This window comes from Myodes glareolus, chromosome 22 (assembly GCF_982192425.1).
Source record: "Myodes glareolus chromosome 22, mMyoGla1.1, whole genome shotgun sequence".
NCBI classification, from domain to species: Eukaryota; Metazoa; Chordata; class Mammalia; order Rodentia; family Cricetidae; genus Myodes; species Myodes glareolus.
Genome location: NC_142047.1, coordinates 6,409,654 through 6,432,215, shown reverse-complemented (window position 1 = coordinate 6,432,215; position 22,562 = coordinate 6,409,654). Strand labels below are relative to the sequence as shown.

At 42.7% G+C, this 22,562-nt stretch overlaps 2 long non-coding RNA genes across 2 annotated transcripts in view; both read left to right on the top strand.

Moving 5' to 3' along the window:
- LOC148118397 (uncharacterized) overlaps window positions 1–22,562 on the top strand; it is a 26,116-nt gene extending 3,554 nt beyond the window's left edge. Inside the window, exons 2-4 of the long non-coding RNA XR_015735905.1 lie at window positions 7,104–7,189; window positions 11,269–11,365; window positions 21,925–22,562. This is a non-coding gene — a long non-coding RNA (uncharacterized LOC148118397). The remainder of the gene's footprint in view (window positions 1–7,103; window positions 7,190–11,268; window positions 11,366–21,924) is intronic.
- On the top strand, window positions 1,100–3,979 carry LOC125410637 (uncharacterized). The gene is made up of 2 exons (XR_014999188.2): window positions 1,100–1,565; window positions 3,158–3,979. It is a non-coding gene; the product is annotated as an uncharacterized LOC125410637 (long non-coding RNA).

Sequence of the window (22,562 nt, the reverse complement as noted above, 5' to 3'; positions counted from 1 at the left end):
AGGAGGTCTCATTTATTAATTGTTTCTCTCAGTGTCTGTGCTGCTGGGGTTATATTTAGGAAGTGGGCTCCAGTGCCAATGCATTCAAGTGTACTTCCCACTTTCTCTTCTATGAGGTTCAGTGTGGCTGACTTTATGTTGAGGTCTTTGATCCATTTGGACTTGAGTTTTGTGCATGGTGATAGATGTGGGTCTATTTCACTCTTCTACATGTTGATATCCAGTTATGACAGCACCATTTGTTAAATATGCTTTCTCTTTTTTCCATTTGATATTTTTTGCCTCTCTGTCAACAGTTACAATATTTATATCTACTTATTTTTATCATAACTAAGGAAACCTATAATTATTACTATCTATTCTTCAACTCCATCAAAAATTCTGGAAGGATATAATATTACCTAAGTTAATTAAGTTGCATTGTAAGCAACTTCCAAAAACTCTAAAAAGACAGAGACATCTCGCTGCCCAGACAGTCACCCAAAGTTCTGTATCATTGGAGCATCCATCTTCAGCCTACAGGTCCATAATATTCGTCAGACTTTTCCATGAAGCAGGAAATCTGAAGATCTGTTCTGCATTGTAATGGCAAAGTTTATCAGTTGCTTTTTTCTGTGTCCTACAGAAGGTCTGGCAGACTCTTTCATGAAGCAGGAACCCTAAAGGACCATCTCACCTTTAGGCAAGTTCAACAGTTATTTCTCTGTGGATCCTGGATGTCCAGTTAAGCTAACAAACTTCATAAGGAGCCTCTTTGTTGCCCATCATCCTCTTGAAGTAATTGGTGCTGCCAGGAACAGATGTGTCTCATGTCATGAAAAGTCATAAGTTTTTAAAACAATTTAAATACCATATTCTGTAGTTTATGAAAGATCTGAAGACTATCTATCTCTCTGGAGTACATCTCTGTATATCTAGAAAAACTAGCATGACTACAAGCTTGACTATTATAGATGACTCTCTATTAACCTATATTTCTTAATTATACATTACGTTTTTAAATGAGCTGCACAAACATAATATCTTAATCAAGAGCAGAAAAATATATATGTATATATATTAACAAAATTGATCTTTAATTTGTGTCTATAAACCAAGATCCATACCAATGCAAATTATTGATCTCTATATCAGCATAGGTTTTGACACATACATAATTCCATGTGTCCACAATTATTATATTATAGAGGATAGTTCCTCAGCCCTCAACATCCTCTTCATTCCTCTTAGTCATGCCAATCACTCATTATTTTTTTTCTTCCATGGAGATTTGCCCTTTATAGAGTTTTATAGACATGATATACTCTACACAGTCTTTTTAGATTGGCTTAAATTTCTCCATGCCTTTATAACTCATGTCTTTTAGGTGCTGAGTAATATTCCATATGGATGTACCTCGGTTGGTTTGTTCATTTACTTGCTAAAGGTTAGTCTGGTTGTCTCCAAGCTATGACAATTACTGAATCACCGGGCATCTCTCCAGCCCCTGGAATCAAGTTTTAAACTGTTAGTGAAAGCATCAAGAACTCTTCCTGGGAGCACAACAAGATGGAGGATGGTGTGCAGTAAGTGTGTTTTCAGTTCTGCAAGGATGGCTGTGCCGTCTCCCTTCTCATGGCCTCAGCAGTGAACAGCAACCTCTGTGCTCCTCGTTCTTACTCGAACATCATGTCTCCAGTATTGTAGATGTGGGCTGCTCCAAGAAATGCATTGTAGAATCGCATTGTTGTCCTAGTCACATGATGTGGAGTGTGATCTCCTACACTTGGCTTCCATCTGTACATCTTCTTTGGCCATGTAACTGTTCAGGCCTTTGGTATAGTTTTGAATCAAGTCATCCTTTTTGTTGTTGAGTTATAGGCACTCTTTCTAGATGTGAGCTAATAACCATTTGCCAACATGTCCTTTGCAAATGTTTTCTCTTGGTCTTAGCATTTTCTTCTCAACCTTCTAAAGCCGTTATTCCCAAGATAGAGGTGTGCTGCTGTAAAATGCTGAGGTTTACTCTTGCCATGCCATTGTTAGCTGTGTGCTTCTACAATTCTTTGTGCCAATTCTTTTTTTTTTTAATTTGTGTGTACGTGGTATGGGACAATGATCTGTATTCTGTCGATGATATTTTAAATAAATGCTGATTGACCAGTAGCCAGGCAGGAAGAATAGGTGGGACAACCAGACAGGAAGTAGAGGTGGGTCAATGAGAACAGGAGAATTCTGGGAAGAGGAAAGCTTGGCCGGCAGTCGTGACCCAGCCACAGAAGAAGTAAGATGTGACTGCCTTGCTGAATAAGGTACTGAGCCACATGGTTAACATAGACAAGAATAATGGACTAATATAAGTTATAAGAGTTAATAAGAAGCCTGAGCTAATGGGCCAATCAGTTTATACCTATTGTAAACCTCTGTGTGATTTCTTTTGGACTTAACAATTGTGGGAACCAGGCAGGACAGAAACCCTGACAACATGTATGTGCATGTGCACCAGAGGACAACATTGAGTGTCATTTCTTGGGACCTGCATTTTGAGACAGAATCTCTCACTATGACCTAGGACTTGCCTAATCAGCTAAGCTGACTAGCCAATGAGCCCTGTGGATACATACACCTGTCTCTGCCTCCCCGGAACTGGGAATACAAACATACCCACCATGCCCAACTTTTACATGAGTTCTGAGGCTAAAACTTAGGTCCTTTGCTTGTTCGGTAAATACTTTAGTGACTGACTGACTGAACGATCTCCTTTGAATAGCTATGTTTTTGAGTGTCATATTTTTTGTTTTGTTTGGTTTTTTTTTTTTTGATAAGAGAAGGTCTCATGTCTGGCTTATTTCATGAAGCATCCAACAGCCCACTGAGTATATGAGTGACTGGATGATAAAACAGACATTGGACTGGATTTGCCAGCATTTTCCGAAGCATATTTTAATATTGAACATCAGTGCGACACTTCCGAGAACAGTGACTGATGTTGTTTGAGCAGTGCCTTAGCCAGTGTGCTGTGCTGGTGGGGACCTAGGCCTCTCCCGGGCCTGCAGCCTGGGTAATAACAGCATCTAAGCCATGCTGTTCTCTGTCCACTCGTCTACCATTTTCAAGGAAATGTGAAAATTATTTGTTACAGCAAATGATAAGGAAAATATTTTTCATTTCATTCTAGAATTAAACATCTTCTGAGATATTCCTGCATTAATTGACGGATAGGCAAATGTCACTGCAATAAAACATGACCCAAAGGGACTTACAGAAGAAAGACTTTATATGGTGCCTGAAAGAAGCGTTCACAATGGCGAAGAAGGCATGGCAGAAGATGGTCAGAACTGAGAGATCACATCTTCATCCACATGTATGAAGCTGGTGTGGGGGAGGGAGATGCAGACAGACAGAGATACCGACAACAGACAGAGACAGACAGACAGAGAGACAGATATCAGAAAGCTGGGGCCAGGATATAAGACTTCTGAAACCTGCCCCCCACACCTGCAGTCCCAGCCCAGTAATACACTTTCTCCAGAAAGTCTGTACCTCCTAAAAGCTCTATACTTTCCCCAAACAGCGCTCCCAACTGGGGACCAAATATTAAAATCTTTGAGCCTACAGGAGGTATATTTTCATTCAGACTCTCCACAAAAGCCAATATGTCTTTTGTTTAACCTAAAAAGAGTTTCTATTCTACATTATGAGTACTTGGCTTCAGATATAATATTTGATATGTTTACACGGTGCTTGAACTTCGTCAGCCATCACTTTGGTGGGACTTGGATTTCAGTAGATGGGACCTGGGTCTGAGCCCCATGAGCAGGGTGCCCTAAATGCTGTAATGTTTCATCCCGCGGGACTTCAGAGAGCCTCTCTCAGCTGGAAAGTGCGGCGAGATTACTGTGCGGCTGCCCTTGTATTCTAATCAAGATGAACTTGAAAGGTGAACATTATAAGTGGTAGAAATTATTTATAATTTGGTAATAAAAGTTTATATCTAACACTCCAGATTTCATACGTCTGCTATGTGCTGGCTCTGGGTTATAAAACAATTGTAGTTGCCTTTACGTTTGGCCTTATAAGAAAGGTCGTAAATTAGAATGATAGCATTCGTCCTCTTTCTGAGCTCAGAAAATTTCCATATTAACATCTTCACCTCAAACATAAATGGTTACCCAACTACAAAGAAAAGAGTTGCGCTGAGCTTTATGAATTACAGTTTATGTTGAAAATCTGTGTACACACGGCTGCAGTAGTGCATTCCAACTTCAGTAAAGCTGGTTTTACCATAGTGGAGCTAATTCAAACTGCATGGGCAACTTAAATAAATAAAGAACAGCATATAAAACTTGGGAATATTTTAGATGTCAGCAAAAGGTTGCTAGGGTATGCAATTATTTTAACTCTTAACATGCATTTTTATGTCTTCAAGGGTTTTTTCCCCTTCCAGAATATCTCTACCTCACTGCTTACAAATAAGCTTTGCTTTCAGTTTCAAATGTTTCTTTGTAGTGTGGTTTTAACTGATAACGTGACAGTCTGGGTTTTCTCCCCCTTACAGAAAAAATACACAGCGCATTCTATTATGACATATAATGGCTAAAGTCTTCCCAAGATATTGATGAATTGGACCAATGCTTTATGTTTAGACTTTCAAAAAATGTTTACAGCAAAAACCAGATGTCCTTAATTTTCCAGTGTGGAATATCAAATCCATGTGCTTTGCTGGTGTAGGCACTTTCACCATCCTGTCTGTGTAGTTAGAATACAGTGAACTGTAAACAAGCAGGATCAAGTTCTAGAACAATCACAGGGGCCCAGACTTTCATCCACAGAGAACAGAGAATGTTAGTTCTCGGTAACTTTCAGCATTAGAAACTGTCTTTCCCATGGGGGATTTAATAGAGCTAGAAGTTCCTAATGAGTTAGCATGGCTTAGTCTATGAGGGCTGCTGTAGCAATATACCCTAGACTGGGCAGACTGGGCAACTCATTACTCACTGTTTTCTAGACTAGGAAGCCCATGACAAAGGTACCAACAGTTTTGTTCTCTGCGGCTTTGACGACACCTTCTGAATTCATTTTCATGAGGAGGAAAGTAGCAAGGGAACTCACTGTAGCCACTTAAATAAAGACACAGATCCAGTCGTGAGGCCCTGTGACTTCACACAGATCCAGTCGTGAGGCCCCTGTGACTTCACACAGATCCAGTTGTGAGGCCCCTGTGACTTCACACAGATCCGGTCGTGAGGGCCTGTGACTTCACACAGATCCAGTCGTGAGGCCCCTGTGACTTCACACAGATCCGGTCGTGAGGGCCTGTGACTTCATCACTTCTTTTCTGTTGTTTTAAAATGTGTTATTGTTGCTGCTATTGTTGCTGTTATTGTTTCTTGTCATCGTCATGATTATGTTGGCTCTGTGTGTAAAGGCACACACTGGTGGGTGAAGGACTGCAGCCACAGCAGATGCGAATCTGAGCAAACTTTGTGGAGTAGTTCTCACCTTCTATCTTTCCTTGGGTCCTACACTGTCAAGCTTGCGTAGCGGTGCTTTTCCTGACTGAGCCACCTCATGCAACCAGTTCTTAATGCACAGCTGTGCTGGTTCGTCTGTCAACTTCACATAACCTGGAGTCATCTGAGAAGAGGCAACCTTCATTCAGAAAATGCTAACATCAGACTGACCTGTAAGGAGGGCCCAGCCAGCCGTAGGTGGTGTCCACGCGCCCCCACTCCCGGGCAGATGGTCCTGGGCTGTGGAATAATTGCAATTGCAGCAAGCCAGTGAGCAGCATCCTCCATGGTATCTGTTTTAGTTCCTGCCTCCAGCTCCTGTGCCGAGTTCCTGCCCTCAATGATGGATGTCTAGAAATGTTAAGTCAAATAAACCCTGTTCTTCTTAAGTGGCTTTTGGTCAGGACTTTATTACAGCAATAGAGATCCAACGAGAATAATAGCCCAGCCTGGCCGCAAAGGTCCCTCTTTACTGCTGGCATTACAAATGGTGGCCACCAGCCCTAGCTGCCCACTCTAATATTATCATGTTGTGTGTTAGCTCCCAACATATAGATTATTATATAGATTATTACTGTCCTTCAGACTCTAACAAAGCAGATCCTGAAAACAAAAACAAAACAACACAGCAACAATCCATATCTGTTGTTCCTTTGAAATCAAAGAAAAAATGGTGCATTTGTTTCTCTTTTGACAAAAGGCACTTCAGCATCTGGACATGATTCTAGCAACTTCCCAAACACAGAGAAGATGAGGGGAGTCTCACAAGAACAACATTGTCCACACAGAACTGGAAGCAGACACAGCCGTGCACACCTGTAGTCTCGGGTGCCTGGGAGGCTAGGCCAAGAGATAGCCTAAGCCCCAGAGTTCAAGATCAGCTTGAGAGGCACAGTAAAAACCTCATCTAAAGAAATACTTAAGCAGTAATATTAAAAAGAGATTTGGGGACCGAACAACTTCCTTCATGAATCATAACTAGAAGTAAAATAATGATATCTATGCCTTGAAAGTCTTCGTATGAAACCAGATGATAAGACTCTGCCTTCGGTTGGAAGGGGCAAGACATGCTGACCCATGCTAAAGACCCAGACAGTTTGTAGATGACACAGAGTGTGGGGAGGACAGACAGCTTCCGGTTTAGTCAGTGATCAGGATAGATGCTGCTGGGTGCATTTCATCTCGGTGTACGTGTCAGATACCAGGCACTGGTCCTGGCTAGGTAGCAGGCACTGGCTACATTAGGCTCCATCGTTTTCAGATTGCAACCTGTTCCTTTGAAAAGCATTTGTCTATTTTCTTTCTGCTTGGCAAATAAAAGGTGCTTTTAAATATAAACTGGTGAATACAGGACTAAACGAACAAGCCCTCAATTGGTCCCAGGATGAGAGTCTCTGAGTATCACTGATGGAGTGATATCAAGTGAAATATGAAGGAAAATGATGTCCGATAGTGGGTCCTAGAGGAATTAGACTGTAAGCGCTCCTTGAACTTTACCCTCTCAACCCCAATCATACACAATTAATTAATAGATACTTCTCTGTCAGTGATTAAGTACCTAAAACTGATGACTACAGCCCAAGTCTAACGTCTCCATCTATTTCTATTCAGGAGCCTGAAATACGCTAGACCCTTCAAGGACACATTCACTCTCCAAAGGAGACCCCAGTCCTAAGGGCGAGGGAGATAGCCCACAGGTAAACTGAAACTGTGAGGACCTGCCTTTGGGTCCCCAGCGCCTATGTGAGAAAAAGGTCAGGGGTGGCTTTCAGTGCTGGCGAGGCAGAGACAGGATGAACCAGAACTCTCTGTCTGGCCAATCTAGTCAACTGGTGCACTCCAGCTTCAGTGAGCGCTGTCTCAAAATGTGGAAGTGGAGAAGTGATTGAGAAAGGTCCTTGGCATCAATCTCTGATCTCCAGCTGCATATATACATGCATATGCACACGCACATACACACACAGCATGTATGCATATCTTGATATTCGTGCACATGACATACGCATACATGCACAAAAAAGTTAACTGTATATTGGACTTTAAGGAAGACTAGAGTGTTAGGTATACCACCCACCTCAAAATAACTCAAATTACTCTAGTGCAACCTATTCTGAGAACAATTCAACTGTATATTTATAAACATTCAAAATTCAAGAAAAAATAGATTCTGAAAGAACTCTAAAGAAAATTGCTGCTCCCTCAAAAAGAAAAGAAGGAAGGAAGGAAGGAAGGAAGGAAGGAAGGAAGGAAGGAAGGAAGGAAGGAAGGTGATTTTATTTTCTTAGGCTGTGTCTAGGTATGTAAATAACACTTTATTAGGCTTCACTAGTTGAGGCGGAGCTCAGGAAAGCTCTGTTTCCTCTTTGGTGTCCACTGGTGATGTTTCATTGACCCAGTGTACCCAGCTTTGGTATTGCCTGACGAAGCATAAAGCCCTGAACTCCACTCAAAGCTCACAAAAGCCATGAGAGTTTTCCTAGGCTTAGGTGCTGAACAAAACAGGGGCTGAGATTATTTACATCCCTTGACCGTTTTCCAACTTTTTTGTGCACAGACACATAAATAAACACAACTTTAAAGTAAAATATAAAAGAGTAAACCCCAACAATCCCAGTTTGGGGATTTGTTGTTTTAACTTGGGCACAGTGACTGCTCCTTAATCGACTGCTCTTTCAGCCAGCGATTGGGACTCTGCAGGTGCTGCCTGCTTCTCTGCCTGAGCCCTGCCTTGGAAATTCTGTTCCTGCGGGCACTGGCTCTGCCACTGCCACTAAAAGTAGATTTAATTAAATCTGCATTGTTCGACTTATAAATAAAACTCGGGATTTAAAGGTCGGGGTGGAAACCTGCTAGCTCAGGGAGGTTGGGTAGCACTTAGGTAACCTGCTGCAGGAAGGTTTACCCGCCTACTGGACACTGAAGTGCGCCCGGCCTCTCCCCCACTCCCTTGTTTTTATTTGTTCATTTGGCTGGTTTTGGATCCAGTCTTTATCCTTCGTTTAAGCAGATAATCCTGATTTGAAAGGTTTTTTTTCCTAAATAAATAACTATTTATTTCTCAGTTTTGAGCCAGTGTGAGTTTTTTTTTTTGTTTTTTGTTTTTTAAGTATCCAATATCTCTGTCTTCACTTGGTGTCCACATGGATTTAAACTCCATGATATCCCCTCTCCCAGCAAAGTTTGTCCTCGGGCGTAGGGACATCATTTAGGGGTTGATTATAATTGGTATACAGTTGAGGGTTGTGGGAGGAATTTTATAAGCTCAGGGATCTTTTTGAAAAAAAAAAGAAGAGGGAAAATTGGATGATGGGATAATAGGTTGGTATTTGTGAGTTATTATTTATAGACAATTACATTGGTATAAATTCTTGTATATTGAAACAAAGTTAAATTATATTAAATATTGTATGCATGCATGCGTCTACCTTTGTTTAAAACATTTTAATGTATTGTTATGTATATTTACCATATTGCAGTGTACATTTCTACCTCTGCTCAAGATACTTCTACATTCTTTACATTTGGAGGTTATTGTCCTCATTTATTGCACAGTTGTTTATTATCTTAGTCTTCAAGTTATATAGGTATTAAGAATTATAGATCAATAGTCATCTATGTCATATTTATAATTAGACTAATCAGGTTCTTTAGATACATAGAGATTATTATTCTGTAGAGATAGATAATCTTCAACCACTTCAAAGATCTGTAGAAAATGGCATTTAAATAACTTAGAGTTCTGCTGAAGTGAGACATGATTGCTCCTGACAACACCTGTCTGTTCTCAAGAGAATGTTGAGCACCAAAGACACTCTACTGGGAGCTTGTTTTCTTCTTGGCAAAACCGGCCTTTGGGCAGGGAACTACCCATGCCTCAACCACTGACAAAATACATACTATCCAAAAATGGATAAGCAAGACTGTCAAATCTTGCCAGGACAGGGTAAGATGGTTTTGAAAAATTTCTTGCCTTTAAAAATAGTCTGTCAGTTATTCTAGGCCTTAGCCAAAGTTGGTTGCTCAACGTTGCAAATGAGACTTTGGGTGATTGTCCAGGTAGCCAGTTGTCTCTGTCATTTGTTTTGGAAGTTGCTTGATTGCGCTTCCTACTCACTCAAGTAACATTATTTCCCTTCTTGGATCTTCGATGGGGTTTAGGACTAGATAAATGTAGTTACTTTCCTGTCATGACTTGGCCAAGTTATTTATTATTACAAGACTTAAGCTATTTAGAATAGGATATTTGTTCTTATTGATTGTAATCTTGTATTAGGCTTAGAACTCTCTTATTTAAACAAAAAGGGGAGGTGCTGCGGGAAGGTTTACCTGCCTACTGGGGCGTGGCCTCATAGACTATTTACCTAGATGCTGAAGTGCGTCCAGCCTTGTAGTGAGGAGCTGTGGGCAGGCCTGCTTTTTGTCCCACCTGGCTCCCACATGGCTACCTTAGCCCCAGAAATAACAACACATAAATTGTATTCATTTAAACATTGCCTGGCCCATTATCTCTAGAGAGTTATTGGCTAACTCTCGTATCTTGATTAACCCATTTCTAATAATCCGTGTAGCACCACGAGGTCGTGGCTTACCAGGAGAGATTCAGCATGTCTGACCTGGCGGCTGGTTCCATGGCGTCTGTCTCATTGCCCTCTTTCCAGCATTTTGTTCTGTTTACTCTGCCTATCTAATTTTCTGTCCTATCAGAGGGCCAAGGCAGTCTCTTTATTAACCAATAAAAATAACACATAACAGAAGGCCCACCTACATCACAGCCTCTTCTTCTCTCCACCTCCCTTGTTCCCGTTTGCTCGTTCAGCTTGTTTTGGATTTGATCTCCATCCTCCATTCAAGCAGATAATCCTGATTTGTAAGTTTTCCCCCTAAATAAATAGCTATCTATCTCTCAGTTCTGAGCCAGTGTGAGATTTCTTTTAAGCGCCTGATATCTCTGCCTTCAGTAACCTCCTCTTCTTGCTGGTGTCCTCTGTAGGAGAAGGCTGCTTGTTTGTCCTGGCCGCCCAGAGCCAAAATAACCACACAGAAACTGTATTAATTAAATCACTGCTTGGCTCATTAGCTCTAGTTTCTTATTGGCTAACTCTTACATTAATTTAACCCATTTCTATTAATCTGTGTATCACCATGAGGTTGTGGCCTACCAGCAAAGTTTCAGCACATCTATCTCTGCCTTCCTTCTCCCAACATTTAGTCTAGTTTTCCCCGCCACCTAAGTTCTGCCCTATCAACAGGCTAAGGCAGTTTCTTTATTCATTAACTAATAAAAGCAACACATAGACAGAAGGACCTCCTATACCAGTCTTCCACTCTGTCAAACAAAAAGAGCCATGCCACTCCAAATCCCTACTGGATACTTCCAGTGCATGTCTCTCTCTCTCCCAGATGCCCTCTGTTGCTCTATGAAAACTTTCTGTTAACTGGTTGTGAACTCAGCCTCCTGATCCAAGGTTAATTTTAATTAATGCAAGCACAAACTTGGGGTTCACACTGTGATTGAATATCCCCAACAGGGATTACCCAAAACAATTGAAGTCAGATTGTCTATGAAATGTTTTCTTTTATGCTTATTACTTTAAAATAGTGAGGATATGCAGTCAACCTAAGTATCCATTATTACAGGAATAAACCACAAGACATGGCATGTATGTTCACTGAAATGCTATTCAACTTCAAAGAAGGAAGCATGTAGCAATATAGATAAGATATCATAAGATAAAGTATCCTAAGATACACAGTCCTTTCTTTTTCTTTTCTACAGAACCACTTACAGCATCTAAAGGAGAAACAGCCCCCAAACCCAAACGATGGCTGCCAGGAGTTGGGGAAAGAGCTGATGGGTGGTGGTTGCTCAGGAGGTAGGAAGTTTCACTCTATCGAGATGGATTCTAGAGGTTTGCCGAGAACACTGTGTGTGGACTCTGCTGATGGGCTACATCTTTGGTTGTTTGTGTGCACAGCTGTGGACTGGCTATAGTAAGAACAATGAATAGTGACTAGTGACTGCTTTTTGAGAGGGAAGGAAGGTCATGGACTGTATTTTACTCAGTTTTAATGTTCTACAGATTTATTACTCAAAATATTTGAGCCACTCATTACCACCCTTAAAAGATCACACACACACACACACACACACACACAGGCACACACACACGCACACTCACAGGCACACACACACACATACACACATACATTTAGAAGGCTGGCAGCTGTGGTCAAGCCAAGAGCACCAAGGACTTTTGAGATAAATATGCCTGGGATTATTACTAAGAATGCAAATCCAGTCAAATAACAGAGATGATTTACTGTTTTTATAATACTGTTAACTATTTATTTACTCATGTTAAGGTTTGCACCCAGGGCTTTTCCTATGCTGTTCAGGTACCCCACCACAGAGTTACACTCCCATAACCCACCACAGAGTTACACTCCCATAACCCACCACAGTTACACCCCCATAATTCACCACAGAGTTACACTCTCATAACCCACCACAGAGTTACACCCCCATAATCCACCACAGAGTTACACTCTCATATCCCACCACCGAGTTCCTCTCCCATACCGCACCACTGAGTTTCATTCCCAGCTCCCATGTTAGCTCTTGATTCCCTTCATTGAAGATATGAGCATGCTTCACTCACAGACACAGACTTAGAGGGCTGGTTTTCCAGAGATTTGTGTATTAGTTCACATTCTGTTCTTCCCAACAAACCTGCATCTCCTTGCTCTTCCAGCACTTCCGGATTCTAGTCAATAGGTGTGCCCAGCCCAGAAAAAGTGGCAGTTTATTAATTATGTGTTTGAACCGAAGACGGATCAAGAACTGAGAGTTAGTGAGAAAGGTTCATCACCCTAAAGCAATAGGCAAGTTTTAATAAGATGTAGCCACCCATTTTTAAAAGTTTTGTCTGGCCCAGGTGGTGGGGCACATGCCTTTAATAATCACAGCTCTTGGGAGGCAGAGGCAGTAAATTCAAGACCAGCCTGGTCTACAAGAGCTAGTTCCAGGATAGGTCCCAAAGCCATAGAGAAACCCTGTCTCAGAAACAAACAAACAAACAAACAAAGTTTCATCTGCGTATATCATAAAAGTATGGCAGATCTTCTGTAAATAAGCAGGAGGAATAATAAAAAAATCTCAAAATTTGCCTCCCAGCAAAACAGTGTTTCAGGGAGGAACCACTCTCTCTATGTGTCTCTTAACACTGCATCTTACACACTGTTCTATCATTTAATTTTCTTAATTATAATTTATAAAAATCTTTACACGATGTGACTATGAGATCATTTTCATAGCAGCATAATACTCCACAGAAACTTAACTTCTTTATTATTATATAACCGTGTATTTTTATTTACACCAGTCATAACAACACACACTTAAATGTATACGCATGGGAACATTCTGCCTAGATATCTGCACACATAAATACATACACAGATATACAGATATAGAAAATTCTCATCTGAGTATTTGCTTAGACAAAGCCCCTGATGTAGAATCACTGTTTTCAGGGTTTATATTTGTGGTGGTGTGGCTGAAACCTGGGACTTTAGTATGCTTACCCAGCCCTCTACCACTGAGTTCCTTTCCTAGAGATCTGCGCACTCTTAAATGTCAGTTATGCTTTAGGTGGCGTTGTGGGAAACGGCCTCATGACAAGTGAGGATGCGTTCAGACAGCTCCTTTAAGGCATAGCCATTGTGGAGCAGACACTCCTACAATACAAGGACAGGGCTGAGCCACAGTCACCCCCAAACACCTTGCCACAGGCCTAACCCCAAGTATTCTGAATATCTGGAAATTTGTATATTTGGATTTTGAAAGAATATGTATTTACTTATTTAGTGTGCCCAGGTGTGTGTGTGTGTGTGTGTGTGTGTGTGTGTGTGTGTGTGTGTGTGTACCCGTGCCACGACATGGCAAGCCAGGGGGCAACTGTGGCCATCAGTTCTTTCCTTCCACCTTTATGTTTGTTCCAAGGACTGAACTCCATCAGACTTGGCAGCACGCACCTTTACCTGCTGAGCCGTCTTGCCTGCCCTCTCTTTTTGTTTTAGGGGACACTGAATTGAACTGTACATGTTTCAGACTCTACAGAACCTGGCCTTCTTTGCACAGCATTCCGTCAGCACTTGCTAGTTGCCAGGTTTTTCTCTGAGCACATTTTCCGGGTCTACAGCAATTTAACCCTCATATAAATCCTGTGAAGTGACGACCATTAACATCACCAAGCTGTAAATGAATTGATTGAGATCAGACGAGTAACCTGCCAAAAGTCACGTGGCTAATGCATTGCAGATCCAGAACTTGTACCCAGGAATTCCTGATCACTAGTACACAGCTGTGACTGTAAACTTGTGTTCTATAGCAGTTGTGGGCCAGATACTTCTTTACCCCTGTCAGTGGTTGCATTTACAGTCGCCATGTCAAGTAGCAGTATTTTATCACCTTCAAGTGTCTGTGCAATTTTGAATAGGCCTGGGTTTTCTGACCCAGGGTCTCTCAGAAGGCTGCAGTCAGATGGTGGCTAAATCTGAATCAACCATAGGTGTGTGTAGTTGGGATGTGGCTGAACCCGTGTGTGTGTGTGTGTGTGTGTGTGTGTGTGTGTGTGTGTTTGCTCACGTCACCCTGCACAGTCTCTCTGCATATGGTATCTGTGCTTCTGCATAGCACAGCCGCCTCAGCAGGCAACTAACATGGGAGCTGAAGACTTTCTGACATGAATGCTCTCACAGACAAGTTGGTAGTCTTCTGTGACCCACCCACAGAAGCAACATGTGTCCTTTCTGCTGTCTTCTATTGGTCAAGATAGTCACAAATCATCTCCAGTTTCATAGGGGCCTTTGAGGCCACCTCTCAATTGGAAGAGGAGCAAATTGCAATATACCTTGCTGCTGCCTGCTTTGAGAAATGCTGCCTTCTGCATAACTAATTTCTGTAGCCCATGGAAAGCTTTAAAACTCATTTTTTTTAAATGCTACAGAGCTGATCACGTGTTCACTGATTCATTACAGTTTGTCAACAGCCTGCTCTTCTGATTGATAGGATGTATGCAAGGAACAACACATTGGCAGCATGTACTTACAGGACAGTGCTGTAGCTTATGGCCCTGGGACAAAAGGAACCCATCAGCCTGTATATAAATGGAGCCCAGGCCCCTGGCCTCTATGTTCAAGATTCTTAAGTTATCTGTAGAATTTCGAAACATCCTCTGCTTCTAAAGCAAAACAAAAACAACAAAAACCTTGTTATTGAACTGTAGGTTGTAGTGCACTCAGAACCTAGAGGCTGTGCTGCTGACGGCGGCAGAGCCAGGGGTCCCTCTGTGGGGCCACTGCTGTCTAGTCGAGTGTCTGCCTTTGGCAGTTGGCCAGGAGTGACGGATGGGCGGGCTTGAGCACATCTGTGATGTAGGACACCCGCTGCATGGGTCTTCCCCTTTAGCTCGGGTTTTCTTTACCCGATTCACAAGAAGGCTGATTCACAAAGATGTTTGGAGGTGAGCATCCTACTCACCCTTGCAGTAGGCAGAAAAGGTAGTGGTCCCCAAAAGAGAAATGTTTGGAGTGATTGCATCGCTCCTCCGTGGCCTTGGGGATGCTGTATATCTTTCGGTCGGTTGGTTTCTTTGATACATCTTGTCATTTGTTTGGAACTGGTGGAGTCCCAGAACTCTGCATGCTGAGTGTGTTCTAAGCTCCAGCTGTTGTCACCACTGCCTTTAGCAGCTAACTGGTCCCAAGTGGGTTGAGGGCTCAGTAACCACTCCCATGCCTGACCCCCTACTTCCGGGGTCTCAGAGCACTTCAAAATGTAGGGGTGACCAATGAAAGCATTTCTTGCTGCTTTCCTGGGGTACCCAGGACAGCTAGCCTCATGAGCTTTCTAGCCCCAAGTCGAACTCTGAAACTCCAGAGACTAGGGCTGCCCAGCCGGAGGATCGCTAAGTCATGAATTCTCCTGAGTGCTGGTCAGATTTGATGTTTAGGATGGGAATGTGTTTTGGTTTTGAATTTGTGGTTCAGCTGGTCCAGGCTCCCTGTAGATAATTTACCAGGTGATGATTTCTGAACTGCCATTTCCCACCATCGGCTCCCACTCAGTATTGTTAGTCTGGCATTGCTAACTTCTGTAACACGATCTACATTTTCTAAGATGGGGAGATGGAGGCTGAACAGCCTCTTGAGAACATCCTACTTTTTTGGCTTAGACAGATGAGTGTCCCAAATTCCTCATCTTATCAAGAGGACTTTTTGCTTTGAGGGAAGTGTAGAGCTGGTTACTGTTCTTCATTTCACTCGCAGGAATTCTTCATTGGTGTTGGTGGTGACCCTCCTCACTTAGGCTGCTTCTTCCAACGAGACAGGCCCAGAGCAGGTCCTATCAAGTAAGGCTGCCGAAGGGACAGACAGTCCCTCACACATGGCAACAGGGGCCTGAGCTCCAGTTATCTCGGGAGAGAGTTTGCCAGTTTTGTTCTTAGTAATTCGATGGCTGGTTGTAGATCCAAGCCATTCTGGGCCCCTGTGAATGTGACTCTTCAGGTTTGAATTAACCCATCAATCCATTTGTGGCTTTCTACCCATGAGCCAAATGGCCTGTTCTAACTAAAGGACAGATAAACACCATCCATACAGCTACTTCACAGTTCACCTTGGAAACGTTCTAATGGCCAGTTTACATAGCTCTGTGTCCAAGCAAGACAGGAAGCACTGGGCTGTTCCTATTTACTGCTACTGTGATGCCTCCAGAGATATTTAGATGTTAGCCCTTTCTGAATGTAAAAGGAATTAATCCTGGCCTATGAAAGGTTCTCCATTATCAGGTCTAGCGGGCAGGATTATCTGAACCTTCTGAGTCCTTAGAAAGTCAGATGCCGAGCACAGCTGGGCTGCTTTGCTCTCCCTTCAAGCCTCGTCTTCAATAACCCGCTTTGATCCTGGGGGCCTCTTTCAGTGACAAAAATAAGGAAACCTGATGTATCCTTGCAAGCTCCCAGGTCAGAGCAAACTTCTAACAGGTTCCTAATGGCACCACTGAGGAGTTGTGGCTTTCTTCACAGATGGGCACAAGGCTATTGGAGGGTTCACTTGGGTCTTCAGCTCTGGGACGTCACAGTTCCAGTGACCTCGGTGCCTGTGTCTGTTTGCCACAGTTCTCGAGCTCATAAATCCATTCATTTACAAGAAGGGCTCAAAGTCTTTCAATTTTTTTTCCAGTATTTTTTGTGGTTATATTGAAATTTACCCCCACGTTTCCTGGGTCACACTTCTTTTACCTCAATGACCATTTGTGTGAAACACATTCTAGCCAGGAAGGATATGCTGCTAGGCTTAAAAGAAGGAGTGACCAGAAAGCTATTCCCGCAAACAGGCAGCTTCATCTGAGGGCTGAAGGTGAACCGTGGGGTGAGCACTCTGCCCCTTCTCAGACTGGACAGCTCCAGAGGAAGGCTAGCGCTGCTGGCTGGGCCGCCTGGCGTACTGCGAGAACGAGGGTGAAGTACATGTCTTCATAAATTGTCCTCTGCTTCTGCTTCCCATCTGAGCTACGCCAGCCAGCTCTGTTAAAGCTTGGATTGGAAAAACTTTTTATTTTTTATTTTTAAAGAGATCTATCTTTTCAAATTTTGCTTATATAGCATTCAGCTAAGGCAATGTATATTTATTTCTTCAAGTAACATTATTGCTTGAAGTCTACCTCTTTGCCTTTGACAGTAAGACAGACCGCTTATCTTCATATTTTCATAATGAAAACTCCCCAAGCTCGGGCTGCTGTGGCAGATTTACTGCTCTGGAGCAGGAGAACTGACAGGCGTTCTAATACGGAAGGAGATACGATGTCCTTAATGTACAGTGATGTCACTGCTAACGAGGGAGAAGCAGCCAGAGCACTCGCAGTCAGCACCACGGCTGTCCTGGCTGGGGTGGAAGAGACCTTGTCACCCCCAGAAAGGACACAGGCAATGAGGAAGAGGAAACCAAGCCTCAGGCGCAAAGGCACCAGCTTACAGTGGACGTGCCTTAGCTTCAGGAAGTTAACTAAAACTGTCCCTGACAGAGCTGACCTTGAGAAGGGACAGGGAAAGGCGTGGTACTCTGAGTGTAATTAAAACCCTCCTGGGAGTGCACAAAGGAAAGCTCGGCCTTCTGACCTTCATCTCTGTCCCCTTTATCCTGCCCCAGAGTGGTCTCAGAACTTAAAGAGGAGGACAGCTACACTGTCCTTAGCAGGATGCCCCTATTGTTAGGGAATGCCACACTCTCCTGTCTTTTATTTGCAAATGAGGCCTTAAAGGCTTAACTTTGCATGGAGAAAGTGCTGGTTCCAGTTGTGAAAAGAAATTCTTAGAGGTTGCTTTTCCAATGTCCTTGTCCTAAGCTCCCACTCAAAGGGGCCACAAACGTGTGACTAGGGAAGAAACGCTGTAATGAGGACAATCTAAGAAGGCTGCACTCTGCAGGCCTCCTGCGTGGGTGTGGCTGCAAAGGGTCTTTCAAAGGTTTCAAGAGCGTATTCCACTCTGAGAGAATGGGGCTGTATGTTGGTGGCAGGGAAAACAGAACACTCAAGATCCGTGTCGGTTTTCGCCATTCCCATCAACTTCCCCAGGAAGTATGAGGGTTAATTTAAGACCTGAGAGGGCTTTTGCCAGCTCTGAGGATAGCCAAGCTCTTAAAATTTGCCAGCTCCATTAAATGTACTTCTCCTTAATTAAACGTAGACACATTCAGCAATCTACATGCTCAAAATTAAGTATCAAAGATTTATCATATGAAGGAGCCAAACAGCAAAGGCAGAGGTCAGAACTGACCAATATCACAAAGGACTATATTTTTTATTATGTTATTATCTAATGAATTTTAATGCACTGAGACAATGGTTGTGAGCTGGGCAGGCTTTTCTGGGCTGCCGTCTACTCTGCCACTCGCGAGTTACAGGGTACAGGAAAGTTAGCTATTTCTTTAGGGCTCAGTTTCACTGCTTGTGAAAAGGGAGGGTCATCTTACTTCTTTCATGGTAATGAATGAATGAAACCAACAAATAGCAAACCATTCACTGATGTGGGATTCCCCTCTGTATGCTGTGAATATCATTGGTTAAAAGAAACTGTCTTGGCCTGTGATAGGGCAAAAGAATAGAGGTAGGTGGGGAAAACTAAACTGAATGCTGGGAGAAAGGAGGCAGAGTCAGAAAGAAGCCATGAAGCCGCTGGAGACAGATGCACTGAAACTATGCTGTTAGGCTACGGCTCATGGTGATACGCAGATTAATGGAGATGGGTTAAATTAAGATGTCAGAGCTAGCCAATAAGAAGCTAGAGCTATTGGGTCAAACAATGATTTAAATAATACAGTTTCTGTGTGTTTATTTCGGGTCTGAGCAGCTGGCAACAAACAAGCGGCCTCCTTGCAACAATTCACTATTTTGTTCAAAGCATAATTAAGTGAAAAATTAATGTTAGCAATGTAATATGTAAATTGTTATTATTAAAAATTGATATTCATTTTAGTCACATTTGTTACATGTAAAATTGCACCATTTGCAATTAGTGTACAGATAATAGCAAAAATTATTTTTACTCAGCAAACTAGAAGAAACAGTTAATTTAGGCTTATGGCTCCAGCATGGTGGTGGAGTCCAGCATGGTGGTGGAGTCCAGCATGGTGGTGGAGTCCAGCATGGTGGTGGAGTCCAGCATGGTGGGAAAACATGGCAGCAAGCTGCAGACATGGCAGTCAGAGCAGAAGCTGAGAGTTTACACCTTCAAACACAAACACAAAGTAAAAAGAGATTTAACTGTGATGTACTTCCTGTAGTAAGCCTGCACCTCCTAACCCTAACCTAACACCTGAAGACCAAGTGTTCAAATACCAGAGCTCCTGGCGCAGACATTTATCATTCAAAGCACCACACACTCCACTGGTGAACATGAATCCATACCACATAAACACACTTGGACACACATATGTGCCCGCACATGCACAATGATCAAACAAACAAAAGCTGTAGCATTAGGGTCATGTCCTTTCTTGTCTGATGCATTTGACTTGTGTGGCTATGAAAGTGTGGGTATTCAGTCTTGATGCTGTTCACTGCCTCTCTTGTCAGCCTTTCCCTCCCCGTGAGACTCCAACTCAGTGACTCTCAGTCTTGATAGACATAAGAACACCAGAGGTGCTTACAATAACTTCACAAGTTCTGGTGTGGTGACAGGGTCCAGGCATCTGTAGACTCAACAGATGACTCTGATGGAGGTGGAATGCAGACTTAATCACATCCTGGATCCCTAATGTTAACTGCTGGGAAGCCTCTGCTCTTCTCTGTTTTATGTGAAGACTTGGATTATCTTCCCTTTAGGAGGTATATTCAGGTTCACAATGATCCAAATTAAGGCTGAGTCAGAAGAGGTAGATTCTTTTCTTTTTTTCTTAGAGCTTTGTTTTGTTTTTAAATTTTATTTATTTATTTCATATATCTGGGTGTATGTCTGTAACATGCCTGGCCAGAAGAGGGTGTTGGATACCCTGGAACTAGGCTTTGAGCTGCCATGCAGGTGCTGGGAGTTGAACCCAGGTCTCAGTGATCTTTGTCGCTGAGCCACCTCTCCAGACCTAGTGGGTTTTGTTTGTTTTTTATACATAGTGTGTGATGGGTGAGTGCCATGGTGTGTGTTGGAGGTCAGAGGACAACTTTAGGGAGTTGTTCTCCCCGTCCATCGTTTGGATCCTGGACGTCAGACCCAGGTTTGCTGGCTTGGCAGGAAGTTCTCCCCTGCAGGTCCAGCTCACTGGCCCACGGCGGAGTCCTCCAGTCCTCTCTTGCCGAGATTCTCAGAAGGAAAGAAAAGATGAAGGGTAACTTCAGTGAGACCATTTGAACAAAAAATTAGAATGTTGGCACAGTCTTTGTGATTGTCCAGATGGAAGAGCCTTTGCCTTGTCTTTGGGTTGTGGGTGGGCCTAGGTTGTAGGAAAAACGCTTCAGGGTCTGTGGATGAAAGCCAACAGCAGTCTTTGAGCACAGGTGCTCACCTGTCCTGTGGCTGTGACAAAACACCTGGCAAAGGCAATTTCAGGAAGAAAGGGTACATTTCAGCTTCCAGTTCAAAGGTGAAGTAAGTCCCTGAGGGCAGGGAGGGCAAGGTCACAGGCTTGACACGGCTGCCACTGTTGTCACTGTGCGTCTGCAGTCAGGAAGCAGAACGATGGTGGAATTTCTTCCGTTCACTTCTTCGGGAGCCACAGCCCATGGAAGCTGTCCACCTGGCTGAGGAGCCTTCCCACCTCAGTGAGTCTGACCCAGATGACCCTCACAGGTGTGCCCAGAGGCTTGTTTCTCAGGTGTTGCTGGATCCTGTCCAGTTGTCAAAATCAACTATTAAAAACCATATTGGTAGGGAAGTCATAAGGTGCTTCTGTGGCCCCCGGCTTGGGCTATGGCCCACTCAGGTAAACACTGGAAGACTTTGTGACCCACATGTGAAACCAGTTCTTGGCTTTCAGTTTGTCTGTTCTTATCACTTGTATATGGTCACATATGTACAGAAGAAATGGACAAGATTGCAGGACATGATAGGCAGTCTTATTAGTAAAACACTGGATCAAAACTTTCACTAAAAGCTTTAATTTATAAATATGAATTTAAAAAATTTACCTCCCAGTTTCTGCTAATGTGTAAGACTTGTAAAAGATATTAATTCCGCTGTCTTAGTTAGGGTTTCTGTTGCTATGAAGAGATGTCACGACTATAGCAACTCTTATAAAGTAAAACATTTACCTGGGGCTTGCTTACCGTTTCAGAGGTTTAGTCTGTTATTGTCACTGCAGGAAGCTCTGTGGCACGCGAGTGGACATGGTGCTGGAGAAGGAGCAGAGGGTTCCACATCCTGATCTGAAGGCAGGAGAGAGAGAGAGAGAGAGAGAGAGAGAGAGAGAGAGAGAGAGAGAGAGAGAGAGAGAGAGACTGGGCCTGGCTTGAGTATTTTAAACCCCAAAGCCCAATCCCAGTGACACACTTCATCCAACATGGCTACACTTACGAATCCCTTTCAGGTAGTGGCACTCCCTAATGACCCAGCACTCAAATATATGAGCCTGTGGAAGCCAGCCCTGTTCAAACCACTGTGTCATACAAGGAAATAGAAAGGAAGCTACACGTCTTGAAAAGTAGACGCTCTTCTTAAACCTAACAGAAGACTGAGATCATCGGATGAACTGCTGACATCAGAGCTGGGGTGGGGAAGGCGACGTCAGAAAGCAGAAATGTTCTGTCAGGTCTTCATGTGGGCTCGTGTGATTCATATGCAGTTCATTTGGCAATGACAAAGATTTCAGAACATGTAACAAACAAAGCTTAATTTGAAATCAAACATGTAATTAATCCCAAGTATTTCTGTTTCACCAGATAACATCACTTCAGTCTTGTTTCTGAACGCAAATATGTGCACTTAGCGTGGCACGTGTCTCGTCATGAAAGCCAGCGACTACAGACTGTGATGCCCAGGCGGTGGGAACAGGTTTTACTGTTCACACACAGTTTTATGCTCCCGTAGAAACAGTGGTTTAATTACAGAACTATTTCCCAACCATCGTATTTCAGAATGAAAGTGTCTAGTCTGGTTATCGGGGGACTGTATTTTATCAGAATGTTTGACTATAAGAATTGTTGTTTGAGTCATTGTATTGAATTTCATAAAAAATCAATGCATTGTAGTTTGAGATTGGAACAGAATTTCTAGAAATTTCTGCAATTGCCCTAAAATATTCCTGCTGCCTTTTTTATTGCATATTTATATGAAGTACCATTCTCAGCATCGATGATTATTAAATAAGTATTCATTAACCCCACAAAACATTGAAGATGCTCTAATCCTTCAGGATTGAATATTCAGCTGAGGTCTGACTCTTTATGTAAAACAAACAAGCACATCTCATTAATATGCAAATTTGCTTTAAACTTCAATGAATGGTGAAATGATATTAATTATATGTGTACTAAATAATTGTTTTGTAATAAATTTCTTAGGATTTCTTGTCAGTAAA